Raw genomic sequence first — 13,132 nt, forward strand, 5'->3', positions numbered from 1 at the left:
GCGCTTCCCTTGGACAACATCAGTGATGTGGAGAAGGGAGACTTGCAGCACGGGCAACTGCCGGTCTTCCATACAACCTTGTCCAGGCCTGCGCCCTGGAAACCTTCCAAGGTGCAAATCCATAGTCTCACAAGACTAACGGATGCCTATAACACTAGTGAGTAAATTGCATCTACTGTGTACCTGCCGTTTCCACCTACTGCCAACAGATTCCATAATTCAGGTTGGTCTGTAAAGATTTTTGTGACATTTCTAAGTATGTAATCTTAAGATTAATGCTTTGGAAGTGAAACGGCACTTTACTGTTCTTTTTATATTTTCTAATTTTATTTATTTAGTGATGCAGCACAGGAACAGTCGCTTCTGGCTCACCGAGCCTGCGCTGCCAGATTACAGCCATGTGACCCGTACGCCTTTGAAACGTGGGAGGAAACCGGAGCACCTGGAGGAAGCACATGCAGTCATGGGGAGAATATACCAACAGACAGTGATGGGAATTCAACCTGGTTCACTGGCATTGAGGTAGCATTACACTAAGCACTACGTTACCATGCCTCCCTAAGGGTAGTGTAGCGGTTAGCAGATTTCGTTGAATACTTCTTAAAAAGAGAAATATTGTGGCTATAATAATTGGCCGCAGTGAAGACATTATTGGAGGTAGAATGGAGACTTTTATCATTATCAGTGTATTGGGATTTCTGTGTGGTGCTCATGGAAACCTTTGGAAAAGTGCCAGACACCTCAGAGCCATTAAAATGCAACAAGAAACTGCTAATGGATTCAGTGCACAACAGTGAGCACTTTATATAAAAATATAAATATTTAATAAAATGCAATTTTGGTCCCTGCCTTTTAATTTAAAACCAATCAAACTGAGATTATTTTAATCATCATTGCTAAATTTTATTGGTCAAAATATGAGCAGTTGTGATTGGTTACTTTGTTCACCTTGAGTCCAGACCTCTTTCTTCATTGTTCCAATGGCTGTCAATCTGATTTGAAAGAATTAGCGCTTTTTGGTCTCACCTTGATGGGATAGAAAAAGGTCAGTGTCAGAGGATTCTGGCAAGCGTTTGGGATGTGCCAATAGATCTCACACAAGAGGAATAACTCGTATCAAGTACTTAATATAGTTAGTCACCAAATTCACAGTAGAGCAGAGTAGGGTCAAGTCTTAGTGTCAGCATTGTGCAATATTAGTAATTAAGTGGAATATAACTGAATGCACTCATATTGGCCAATTGAATAATGGACCCAGATGGGTGAACACAAACATGTCAACTCATTCCTGAGACAGTGGAAGAAAAGGTACCTATGTAAGAACCAAGGTGCTTTTTTGCCAAAATCATCCACCATTTTAGCAGAAACGTTTAGCTGTTATGGGATAGGAATCAGAATATGGAAACATTGTTGAGTATAATTTAAAGGGTCTGGGGACCTTCTCAAATCATTTAATTAAAATATTTTCTTCACTTTATATAACTGATAAGATGATGCAGAATGGGAAACCTACATCTATTTATCACAATAACTTCCTTTAATTTTCCTTTCTTGTGGGCCAAAATGGATGTGTTTGTTTTGAAGCATAAGGATGGTCTATCCAATAATTGGGTGACTGATGATGGTTGGTCCTTTATGTAGCACAACTGCTATGAATGGAGTATGATTTTCTGTGAGGCCCAACATGTTTCCTAATCAGATGAACATAATAGCATGCCTGAGGAATTTGCACTTTACATCATCCATGCGAGCTTCACATACAAATTATACTCAGCATTTCAGCATATACTCAGCACAAATGTGGGCTGTGCACATTGTGCAGTTCTACCACATTGGCAAAAAAGTATGCAATTAGCCTCACACTGCATGAAAGTATTACACACAAAATGCTGGAGAAACTCAGCAGGTCAGGCAGCACCTATGGAGAAGAGTTAACAGTCGACATGTTAGGCCAAGACCCTTCGTAGGACCACAGGCACGGAAGTATTGTTCATGTAGAAAAAATTCTTGCCCAGTAAATGAAAGTTAAAATAGCCAACATCAAAGTTTCACTCCCAATGTCAGTATTGAGTTTTTTTCCATTAATCACAGTTAATGATTCCATCTTGATGCAACAGCTGCACCTTAATTTTTTTTGATAAGTTACTTATTAATTTTAAAACTTCATGGGTTTAATCTGATCATGCCATTAACATCAAATACTCAAAAGTTTTATTCACAGGTGACTATTTACAATTTTGTACTTTACTGATTAAATTTCTACTTCACATTAGGAAATGTAGGAAGCTATATGGATATTAAAACTAAAAAAAAAATCCAGTATTCTCCTAGGCTCAAAGTTAAAGGTTGGAATTGAATGGAATATTCTTTGCTCTGGATAGGATTAGAAACTTTCAAACTGAAATTAAAGAAAGAAAATCATAGATTAATATAATCTTCGTCACAACCTCAAAACATCCAGAATAATCTATAGCTAATTTAAAATATATAGTCATTAGCGAAGCAGGAAATGTCTACTGACAACAAAGTAATAAAGTTCAGCTATTCTATATGTGTATTATTAGCCACTTGCAGCAGCTATCCTTCCAGATCTTCTTCAACATAGTGCGATAGAATCTATCAAATACACTTGAAATAGCTAGAATAATTGTACAGAACATGTTTCATTATGAATAATCTTTTTTTCTTTGCTGCTATTTGTTTAGGAGGTGTATTCATTCCTACCACATACTTGAGAACCAGGGTTTGGAACCAACTGGTTCAGATGGAAATAAATTAATTGTTGACAGTGCTGTACGTTCATTCTAAAATTGATCAATTATGTTTAACTCTTTACCATTTGAAGCATCTCCAGTTTTAGGCTATGGAATAATTAAAGTTCACTTAAATGCTTAACAACTGCAGGAAGCTCGATAGTGCAGGTTGACATTATGAACTAAACAAAAGTTACTGTTACTTTTAGAAATGCACAAATATCTCCATCTGGAAGCTAGCAAAGAAACAAATGTACTTCTTCAGGAAGTTCTGTCAGCTGATGATCAGTGAAAACAATTGCATCTCATGAAAGTGAGTGACTTCCTCGGCCAAGGCACGGTACAGTGAGATAATATGGCACAAAGCAGGAATTGTGGAATGATAAACAGTATAAATGCCTAGAAATTTGAAGACTTCATCTGAACTGATTGATCTAACAATGGATAAATCCGTACTCCCTGATCTTTTGATCGGCGCAGCTACACTGGGATCAGGGACACTGAGCAACAGGTTGCAGAGACCACAAGGTGTTTCCTTTTGAGAGTGAAAGGGAGATCTTCCTTAAGTGTTGTACAAAATATAGTAATGAAACATTGACAGCAGGCACCAAATAATGGGAACCATAGTCAGTGTTGTAGCTCAGTTCCACATATAGAAACATAGAAAATAGGTGCAGGAGTAGGCCATTCGGCCCTTTGAGCCTGCACCGCCATTTATTATGATCATGGCTGATCATCCAACTCAGAACCCCGCCCCAGCCTTCCCTCCATACCCCCTGACCCCCATAGCCACAAGGGCCATATCTAACTCCCTCTTAAACATAGCCAATGAACTGGCCTCAACAGTTTGCTGTGGCAGAGAATTCCACAGATTCACCACTCTCTGTGTGAAGAAGTTTTTCCTAATCTCGGTCCTAAAAGGCTTCCCCTCTATCCTCAAACTGTGACCCCTCGTTCTGGACTTCCCCAACATCGGAACAATCTTCCTGCATCTAGCCTGTCCAATCCCTTTAGGACCTTATACGTTTCAATCAGATCCCCCCTCAATCTTCTAAATTCCAACGAGTACAAGCCCAGTTCATCCAGTCTTTCTTCATATGAAAGTCCTGCCATCCCAGGAATCAATCTGGTGAACTTTCTTTGTACCCCCTCTATGGCAAAGATGTCTTTCCTCAGATTAGGGGACCAAACCTGCACACAATACTCCAGGTGTGGTCTCACCAAGACCTTGTACAACTGCAGTAGTACCTCCCTGCTCCTGTACTCGAATCCTCTCGCTATAAATGCCAGCATACCATTCGCCTTTTTCACCGCCTGCTGTACCTGCATGCCCACTTTCAACGGCTGGTGTATAATGACACCCAGGTCTCGTGGCACCTCCCCTTTTCCTAATCGGCCACCATTCAGATAATAATCTGTTTTCCTATTTTTGCCACCAAAGTGGATAACTTCACATTTATCCACATTAAATTGCATCTGCCATGAATTTGCCCACTCACCCAACCTATCCAAGTCACCCTGCATCCTCTTAGCATCCTCCTCACTGCTAACACTGCCACCCAGCTTCGTGTCATCCGCAAACTTGGAGATGCTGCATTTAATTCCCTCATCCAAGTCATTAATATATATTGTAAACAACTGGGGTCCCAGCACTGAGCCTTGCGGTACCCCACTAGTCACCGCCTGCCATTCTGAAAAGGTCCCGTTTATTCCCACTCTTTGCTTCCTGTCTGCTAACCAATTCTCCACCCACACCAATACCTTACCCCCAATACCGTGTGCTTTAAGTTTGCACACTAATCTCCTGTGTGGGACCTTGTCAAAAGCCTTTTGGAAATCCAAATATACCACATCCACTGGTTCTCCCCTATCCACTCTACTAGTTACATCCTCAAAAAATTCTATGAGATTCGTCAGACATGATTTTCCTTTCACAAATCCATGCTGACTTTGTCCGATCATTTCACCACTTTCCAAATGTGCTGTTATCACATCCTTGATAACTGACTCCAGCAGTTTCCCCACCACCGACGTTAGGCTAACCGGTCTATAATTCCCCGGTTTCTCTCTCCCTCCTTTTTTAAAAAGTGGGGTTACATTAGCCACCCTCCAATCCTCAGGAACTAGTCCAGAATCTAACGAGTTTTGAAAAATTATCACTAAGGCATCCACTATTTCTTGGGCTACTTCCTTAAGCACTCTGGGATGCAGACCATCTGGCCCTGGGGGTTTATCTGCCTTCAATCCCTTCAATTTACCTAACACCACTTCCCTACTAACATGTATTTCACTCAGTTCCTCCATCTCACTGGACCCACTGTCCCTTACTATTTCTGGAAGATTATTTATGTCCTCCTTAGTGAAGACAGAACCAAAGTTATTATTCAATTGGTCTGCCATGTCCTTGCTCCCCATAATCAATTCACCTGTTTCTGTCTGCAGGGGACCTACATTTGTCTTTACCAGTCTTTTCCTTTTTACATATCTATAAAAGCTTTTACAGTCCATTTTTATGTTCTCTGCCAGTTTTCTCTCATAATCTTTTTTCCCCTTCCTAATTAAGCCCTTTGTCCTCCTCTGCTGAACTCTGAATTTCTCCCAGTCCTCAGGTGAGCCACTTTCTCTGGCTAATTTGTATGCTACTTCTTTGGAATTGATACTATCCCTAATTTCTCTTGTCAGCCACAGGTGCACTACCTTCCTTGATTTATTCTTTTGTCAAACTGGGATGAACAATTGTTGTAGTTCATCCATGCAACCTTTAAATGCTTGCCATTGCATATCCACCGTCAACCCTTTAAGTGTCATTTGCCAGTCTATCTTAGCTAATTCACGTCTCATACCTTCAAAGTTACCCCTCTTTAAGTTCAGAACCTTTGTTTCTGAATTAACTATGTCACTCTCCATATTAATGAAGAATTCCACCATATTATGGTCACTCTTACCCAAGGGGCCTCTCACGACAAGATCGCTAATTAACCCTTCCTCATTGCTCAAAACCCAGTCCAGAATAGCCTGCTCTCTAGTTGGTTCCTCGACATGTTGGTTCAAAAAACCATCCCGCATACATTCCAAGGAATCCTCTTCCTCAGCACCTTTACCAATTTGGTTCACCCAGTCTACATGTAGATTGAAGTCACCCATTATAACTGCTGTTCCTTTATTGCACACATTTCTAATTTCCTGTTTAATACCATCTCCAACCTCACTACTACTGTTAGGTGGCCTGTACACAACTCCCACCAGCGTCTTCTGCCCCTTAGTGTTACGCAGCTCTACCCATATCGATTCCACATCTTCCCGGCTTATGTCCTTCCTTTCTATTGCGTTAATCTCTTCTCTAACCAGCAACGCCACCCCACCTCCCCTTCCTTCATGTCTATCCCTCCTGAATATTGAATATCCCTGAACGTTGAGCTCCCATCCCTGGTCACCCTGGAGCCATGTCTCTGTGATCCCAACTATATCATAATCATTAATAACAATCTGCACTTTCAATTCATCCACCTTATTACGAATGCTCCTTGCATTGACACATAAAGCCTTCAGGCGCTCTTTTACAACTCTCTTAGCCCTTGTACAATTATGTTGAAAAGTGGCCCTTTTTAATGCTTGCCCTGGATTTGTCGGCCTGCCACTTTTACTTTTCTCCTTTGTACTTTTTGCTTCTACGCTCACTTTACACCCCTCTGTCTCTCTGCACTGGTTCCCATCCCTCTGTTGTGAACTAACCTCCTCACGCCTAGCCTCTTTAATTTCAGTCCCACCCCCCAACCATTCTAGTTTAAAGTCACCTCAGTAGCCTCCACTAATCTCCCTGCCAGGATATTGGTCCCCCTAGGATTCAAGTGTAACCCGTCCTTTTTGTACAGGTCACGCCTGCGCCAAAAGAGGTCCCAATGATCCAAAAACTTGAATCCCTGCCCCCTGCTCCAATCCCTCAGCCACGCATTTATCCTCCACCTCATCGCATTCCTACTCTCACTATCGCGTGGCACAGGCAGTAATCCCGAGATTACTACCTTTGCGGTCCTTTTTCTCAACTCCCTTCCTAGCTCCCTATATTCTCCTTTCAGGACCTCATCCATTTTCCTACCTATGTCATTGGTACCTATATGTACCATGACCTCTGGCTCCTCACCCTCCCACTTCAGGATATCTTGGACACGATCAGAAATATCCCGGACCCTGGCACCAGGGAGGCAAACTACCATCCGGGTCTCTGGACTGCGTCCACAGAATCGCCTATCTGACCCCCTTACTATCGAGTCCCCTATCACAACTGCCCTCCTCTTCCTTGCCCTACCCTTCTGAGCTACAGGGCCAGACTCTGTGCCGGAGGCACGGCCACTGTCGCTTCCCCCGGGTAAGCTGTCCCCCCCAACAGTACTCAAACAGGAGTACCTGTTGTTAAGGGGCACAGCCACCGGGGTACTCCCCATCACCTGACTTTTCCCCTTCCCCCTCCTAACCGTGACCCACTTGTCTGCCTCCCGTGGCCCCGGCGTGACCACCTGCCTTCCACTCCTCTCTATCACCTCCTCACTGTCCCTGACCAGACGAAGGTCATCGAGCTGCAGCTCCAGTTCCGTAACGCGGTCCCTTAGGAGCTGCATCTCGATGCACTTGGCGCAGATGTAGCCGTCCGGGAGGCTTGGAGACTCCAGGGCCTCCCACATCCGACACCGAGAACAGCAAACTGCCCTCACACTCATAATGCCCCTCTCGTCAAATAGCAACAGAAAATGAATGTCAAACCTTCCTCGCCTCGCCCGCTTCCGCCTAAGCCCCTACTTCCCTAAAAAAAATAAATGTAACATTTTGATCAATCATTTTGAGACAAAGAATAAAACTAATAAAAGAATAAAAGAATAAAACTAATTTTATCTATGTGGCAAGCATAGGGAGGCACTAATTTTCAATCAGTTGTTCTCATAAATATCTTTATCCAGTGAAAAATGCGAAATACAGCACATAAGAAGAAAATGGTGCAAATGCTTAGCATCAGGCAGTAATTATGGAAGAAAAACACTTCGCAGTTTATCAACTTTTCATGCTCATTAAGCAATTGAGCTTGTGCACCAGATGAGATTTTCTTTGAAGATGAACCTCTGAAAATCCTTCGTCATCAGAATGGCAAATCTTGTCCAGAGACTTGACATGCGGTGGCCATGGGAAAAGCCAGTGCTCTTGAGGAAATGACATTATTAAACTTGTCCAAAGCACAACAAGGTCCCTGCAAACGGAATTGGGGGTGGAGAATTTGTGCTGCCGATGAGAATGCTCACCACTCACAGTGCTTTCCCACATTGCATCTCTACCATTAAAGTATATGTCAAACAGATGTGAATAAAATGTAACCAAAGACCATCACCTTTTTAATTCGAGCTACTTACTGAAGTTGAATTGGTACTACGTACTCAAATATTTGACAACTTTATTCACGAAGGAGGAGCAGAATTAGGCCATTCAGGCCATTGAGTTTGCTCCACCATTCCATCAAGGCTGATTTATTATCTCTCTCTCCCCTGCCTTCTCACCATAACCTTTGACACCCTTACTAAACAAGGAGCCATCAACCTCCGCATCAAATATACCCAATGACTGATCCTCGGCAGCCGTCTGTGGCAATGAATTCCATAGATGCAGATCCACTGGCTAAAGAAATTCCTCCTTGACTCTATTCTAAAGGGACGCCCTTGCATTCTGAGGCTGGGCCCTCTGGTTCTAAACTCCTCCACTATAGGAAACATCTTCTCGAAGACTACTCCATTCCAGGTCTTTCAATATTTGATAGGTTTCAGTGAGTTCTCCCCACTTCGATTCTTCTGAACTCCATTTAGCCATCAAGAACTCCTCATATGTTAATCCTTTCAGTCCCAGGATCAGACTTATGAACCTGTTCTGGACCTTCTCCAATGCCAGCACATTATTTCTAGAAGCTGTGGCTCAGACAGGAGCATTTTTGCCTCTGATTAGGAAGGATGTGGTCCAGGAGCCTTAGTGCAAAGATCTAAGCTGAAGTTTTATTGCAGATCTGAGGGAGTCCTGCACAGTCAGGACTGCTCACTTTTTGAATGAGACATTAAACCAATATCTCATTTGCTCTCTCGGGTGAGAACAAAGCACACCGTAGTACTATTTTAAGGACGGCCAAGGATGGTATCCCATTCCTTAAATAATTTTGAAAATAAAATATGAAAACTAAAAGAAAATCAACTGCAGGTATTGGTAATCCGAAAGAAAAATAGAAAATGCTTGAAACATTCCCGGTTCTGAAGAAGCAAATCATTTTTCATTATCATGACTAGAAACTAAGTGCAAGAACAGCAAGATGTTCCACAATACATACAGTAATCCATTTTCTAAAAGGCATGTTGATTTGAATCTTTCATTAGCAGTCAGTTGAAATTTTAATGCTTCTGAAGAAATGGAAATCATGTTGATTTATTGATTTGAATTAGCAGTTTGGTTTGGATCTTATCCCTTGTGAAAAATGGTAGAATTATCCACCCTATTAATGTATATTGACTAATACATATAAATTCATTGCTGCATTTCACCAGTGGAGAAAATTTAGTCATCATAACTCTTTCGGAAATCAAAGAATTATGATTGCTTTCTATTTTATTTTTGTGCTCTATACCATTGATTTATTTTAAAACAATGTGTATTTTTGCTTTAAGATATAAATAATGGACTTTTGAGGAAGAAATAGCTTGTTGGAACAATTAACTTAACTTTCATGAAGGAAACTGTTGTGTCAAAGAATATATTCCATCACAGTGAATAGAATGGGTTGAATTTTGCAGGTGAATAGTTATGCAAATAACCTCTGAATTTTCCTGGTTTGCAGCAAGAAAGCTCAAAATTTACTCATACAACCACCAGAATATTAAAGTGATGAAGCAGATGTTTTACCAAAGAAAAAAGTTGCTGCAAACTGCCAATCCCAACTTCAGCGACAAAGCTCTGCGCTGATTTTCCAGCAAATAAAATAGGAAATCCACTCTGGATCTGGTTCACTTCAGTAAAGAAAACATCTGTCAGCAATTAAACCATTAGGATTTTAATGTTACCTTTAGAATTTATTGAAATGCTTTCAAGCTTTCTTAAACAATTTTTCAACTTGTTTAATTTCAATTTTTAGCAATTGTTGAATTTTGTATATCAATCTGAACATCATCAATATTCAGTGTTTTGGCAACTGATGAACCTTAGGGGCATTTTCAGCTTCCTGACAAAGATTTCTTCCACAAGTTTCAAGGTGGACTTGTTTTAGCACCTCTATGTGAAAAGATTTGCAGACACAGGCCTTACTGGGGCACAGGTCTTTGTCGTAAACCAGGTTGGCATTTTGCAATAACATCTTTTACTAGGTTAAGTTAATTTCCTTTAATTTGCTCACAGGGCTTTTTCAAATGCCTAGCTTTGGTTATTCCTCCATTTCCACCAGCTCCACATTTGGCACAATAATCCCTCACTTCTCATTTTGAAATTCTGAAGTTCCCTTCAGCCAACACGTTCCTTCCTCTACAGGGAAGTGGCAGTTTTTGTTTCTTTCAGGAATAACAGAGCTTAATAGGCTGTTCAGACCCTAAAACTTTTCGATAAGACTGTATGATTTATCTTCATGCTTGTGCTTATACTCTTCAATCATTGATTGCCTTGCTTATTCAAAGTAGTTTGGCTTGTATTGGAAACCCCAAATTACTTGGAGTTGGGAATGGCTGTTCTAAACTTCCAGAACCCTTACCCAATTTCACTCCAAAAGGACCGATGTTTAATATTAACATAATGTCCTCTTGTCTTGGAATCTCATGCCAGAGAAAATTTTATATCTAATCTTACCCCATAGTATTCCCAAATCACTTTTAAGATGTCAGGGAGACCACTGCTCATTTTTATGGACCTAACTGTTCCAGTCTATTATTGTGGTAACTGGAAATCCCCACTTTTTACACAGCAATGCATTTATTTAGCAGTGTAATGTTGGCAGTGAGTGGATATTCATCAGATAAGACCATAATATATAGGAGCAGAATTAAGCCATTCAGCGCATGGCTGATTAATTATCCTCCTCAGAACCATTCTCCTGCCTTCTCCCTGTAACTCTTGAATCCTTGACTAATCAAGAACCTACTAACCTCCACTTTAGAAATACTCAACGATTTGGCCTCCACAGCTGTCTGTGGCAATAAAAATAATCCACAGATTCACTACCCTCTGAATAAAGAAATTCCTCCTCATCTTTGTTCTAAATGGACATCCCTTTATTCCGAAACTGTGTTCTCTGGTCTGAAACTCACCCATTACAGGATACATCTTCTCCACATCTACCCTATCTCAGCCTTTCAATAAGATTCTCCCTCATTCTTCTAAACTCAAACGAGTGCAGTCCCAGAGCCATTAAACACCCTTCATACATTAACCCTTTCATTCCCAGAATTATTCTCATGAAACTCCTCTGGATTCTTTTCAATGCAGCACATCTTTTCTTAGTTGAGGGGCCCAAAACTGCTCACAATACCCCAGATGTGCTCTGACCAATGCTTAAAAAGCCTCAGTAGTACATCCTTGGCCACATTTACTCTCTGTGACTACCTCCCTGCCTACCAATGATTCTTTAATGGCAAGGTTAAGTATCACCTGTGGCTAATTGCCATTCAACAAGATGCATGGGCTCAATCTGACCACCTGCACAAAGGAAGAACTTCATTGGAAAGTTCTGAGAGTAGCAGCAGTTAATTTTGGTGTGACTGAGATTTCAGCCTCTGAGGCCGACGTGAGAGCATCCTTCAAAAGGGTGAACCCACAAAGGGGTAGCTGGCCAAGTACTGAAGACCTGTGCTAATCAATTGGCTGGATTATTCACGGATACCTTTAACCGCTCGCTTCAGTGGTCTGAGTTTTCCATCTTCAAAGAAGCTTCAGTTATACTGGTACCTAAGGAGAACACAGTAACCTGTGATAAAATGCTTTGAGAGGTTGGTGATGAAACATATCTACTCCTGCCTGAGCTGCAACTTGGATCTGCTCCAATTTGCCTACCAGAACAACAGGTCCACAGCAGATGCCAGTTCATTAGCTATTCACTCAACCTGGAAACATCTGGACTGCAAAGATGATGCTCTTTATTGACTACAGCTTGGCATTCAATACTATCATCCCCTCAAAGCTAGTCAATAAGCTTCAAGACCTTGGCCTCAATACCTTCTTGTGCAATTTTATCCTCGATTTTCTCATTTGCAGTTGGATTGGCAACAACATCTTCTCCGCAATCTCCATCAGAACAGGTGCATTGCATGGCTGTTGTTTAGCCCCCTGCTCTGCTCACTTTGTACTCATGACTGAGGCCAAACACAGCTCCAATGCCATTTTTAAGTTTGCTGATTGTCATTGTTGTTGGCCGGATCAAAGGTGGTGACGAGTCAACATGTAGGAGGGAGATTGAAAATCTGTCTGAGTGGTGCCAGAACAACAGCCTCTTATTCAATGTCAGCAAGACCAAGGAGCTGATTATTGATTTCAGGCAGGGAAAACTGGATGTTCGTGAGCCAGTCCTTACTGGGGGATCAGATGTGGAGAGGGTCCGCAACATTAAATTCTTTGGTGTTATCTTTTCAAAGGATCTGTCCTGGGCCCAGCATGTAGGTGCAATTATGAAGAAAGCACGGCTGTGTCTCTTCTTCCCTGAAAGTTTGGAAGGATTTGGCATGACATCTAAAACTTTGATAACCTTCTATAGATATGTATGGAGAGTGTATTGACTGGTTACATTACAGACCAGTATGGAAACACCAATGACCTTGAATGAAAAATCCTGCAAAAAGTATTGGATATAGCTCTGTCCATCATGGGTAAAGCCCTTCCCACTACTGAGCACTTCTGTATGGAGCGCTGTCACAGAAATCAGGATCCATCATCAAGGACCCCCACCACCCAGGCCATGCACTCTTCTCACTGCTGCCATCAGGAAGAAGATACAGGAGCCTCAGGACCCATACCATCAGGTTCAGGAACAGTTATTGCCCCTCAAACATTAGGCTCTTGAATCAATGGGGATAACTTCATGAGCACCAAGGCATGTCCACACACTGGTGGGCCTGTGTGCTACGTGTGCAGGGGCCAGACTTCTTCCCTGTCCTCGGTAGTTCAGCCTGAGTCCAAAAGAAGTTCAGTTTCCGTGTGTCGCCAGTGAGGAGGAACTACATGAGGCTTGCTGTTGGAGAGGTTACGAACTGGCAGGGAAAGACTTACACACTCAGCATGCCTTTTTACAAAACTGCTAGCCAGCGGTGGAAGCTGAAAGGGAGAGTGACAAGCACTACCCACTACACTACCACACTGGACACATCACAACAACCATTTTGATACAT

The 13,132-nt window shown here is 41.8% G+C and overlaps 1 long non-coding RNA gene across 1 annotated transcript in view; it reads right to left on the reverse strand.

The window, feature by feature from the left end:
• The window catches only part of LOC134355145 (uncharacterized), a 99,562-nt gene that overhangs the window by 18,829 nt on the left and 67,601 nt on the right, over positions 1-13,132 (reverse strand). The window contains exon 2 of the long non-coding RNA XR_010019962.1: positions 940-1,026. This is a non-coding gene — a long non-coding RNA (uncharacterized LOC134355145). The remainder of the gene's footprint in view (positions 1-939; positions 1,027-13,132) is intronic.

The sequence above is a fragment of the Mobula hypostoma genome, chromosome 12 (genome assembly GCF_963921235.1).
Source record: "Mobula hypostoma chromosome 12, sMobHyp1.1, whole genome shotgun sequence".
Lineage (NCBI taxonomy): Eukaryota > Metazoa > Chordata > Chondrichthyes > Myliobatiformes > Myliobatidae > Mobula > Mobula hypostoma.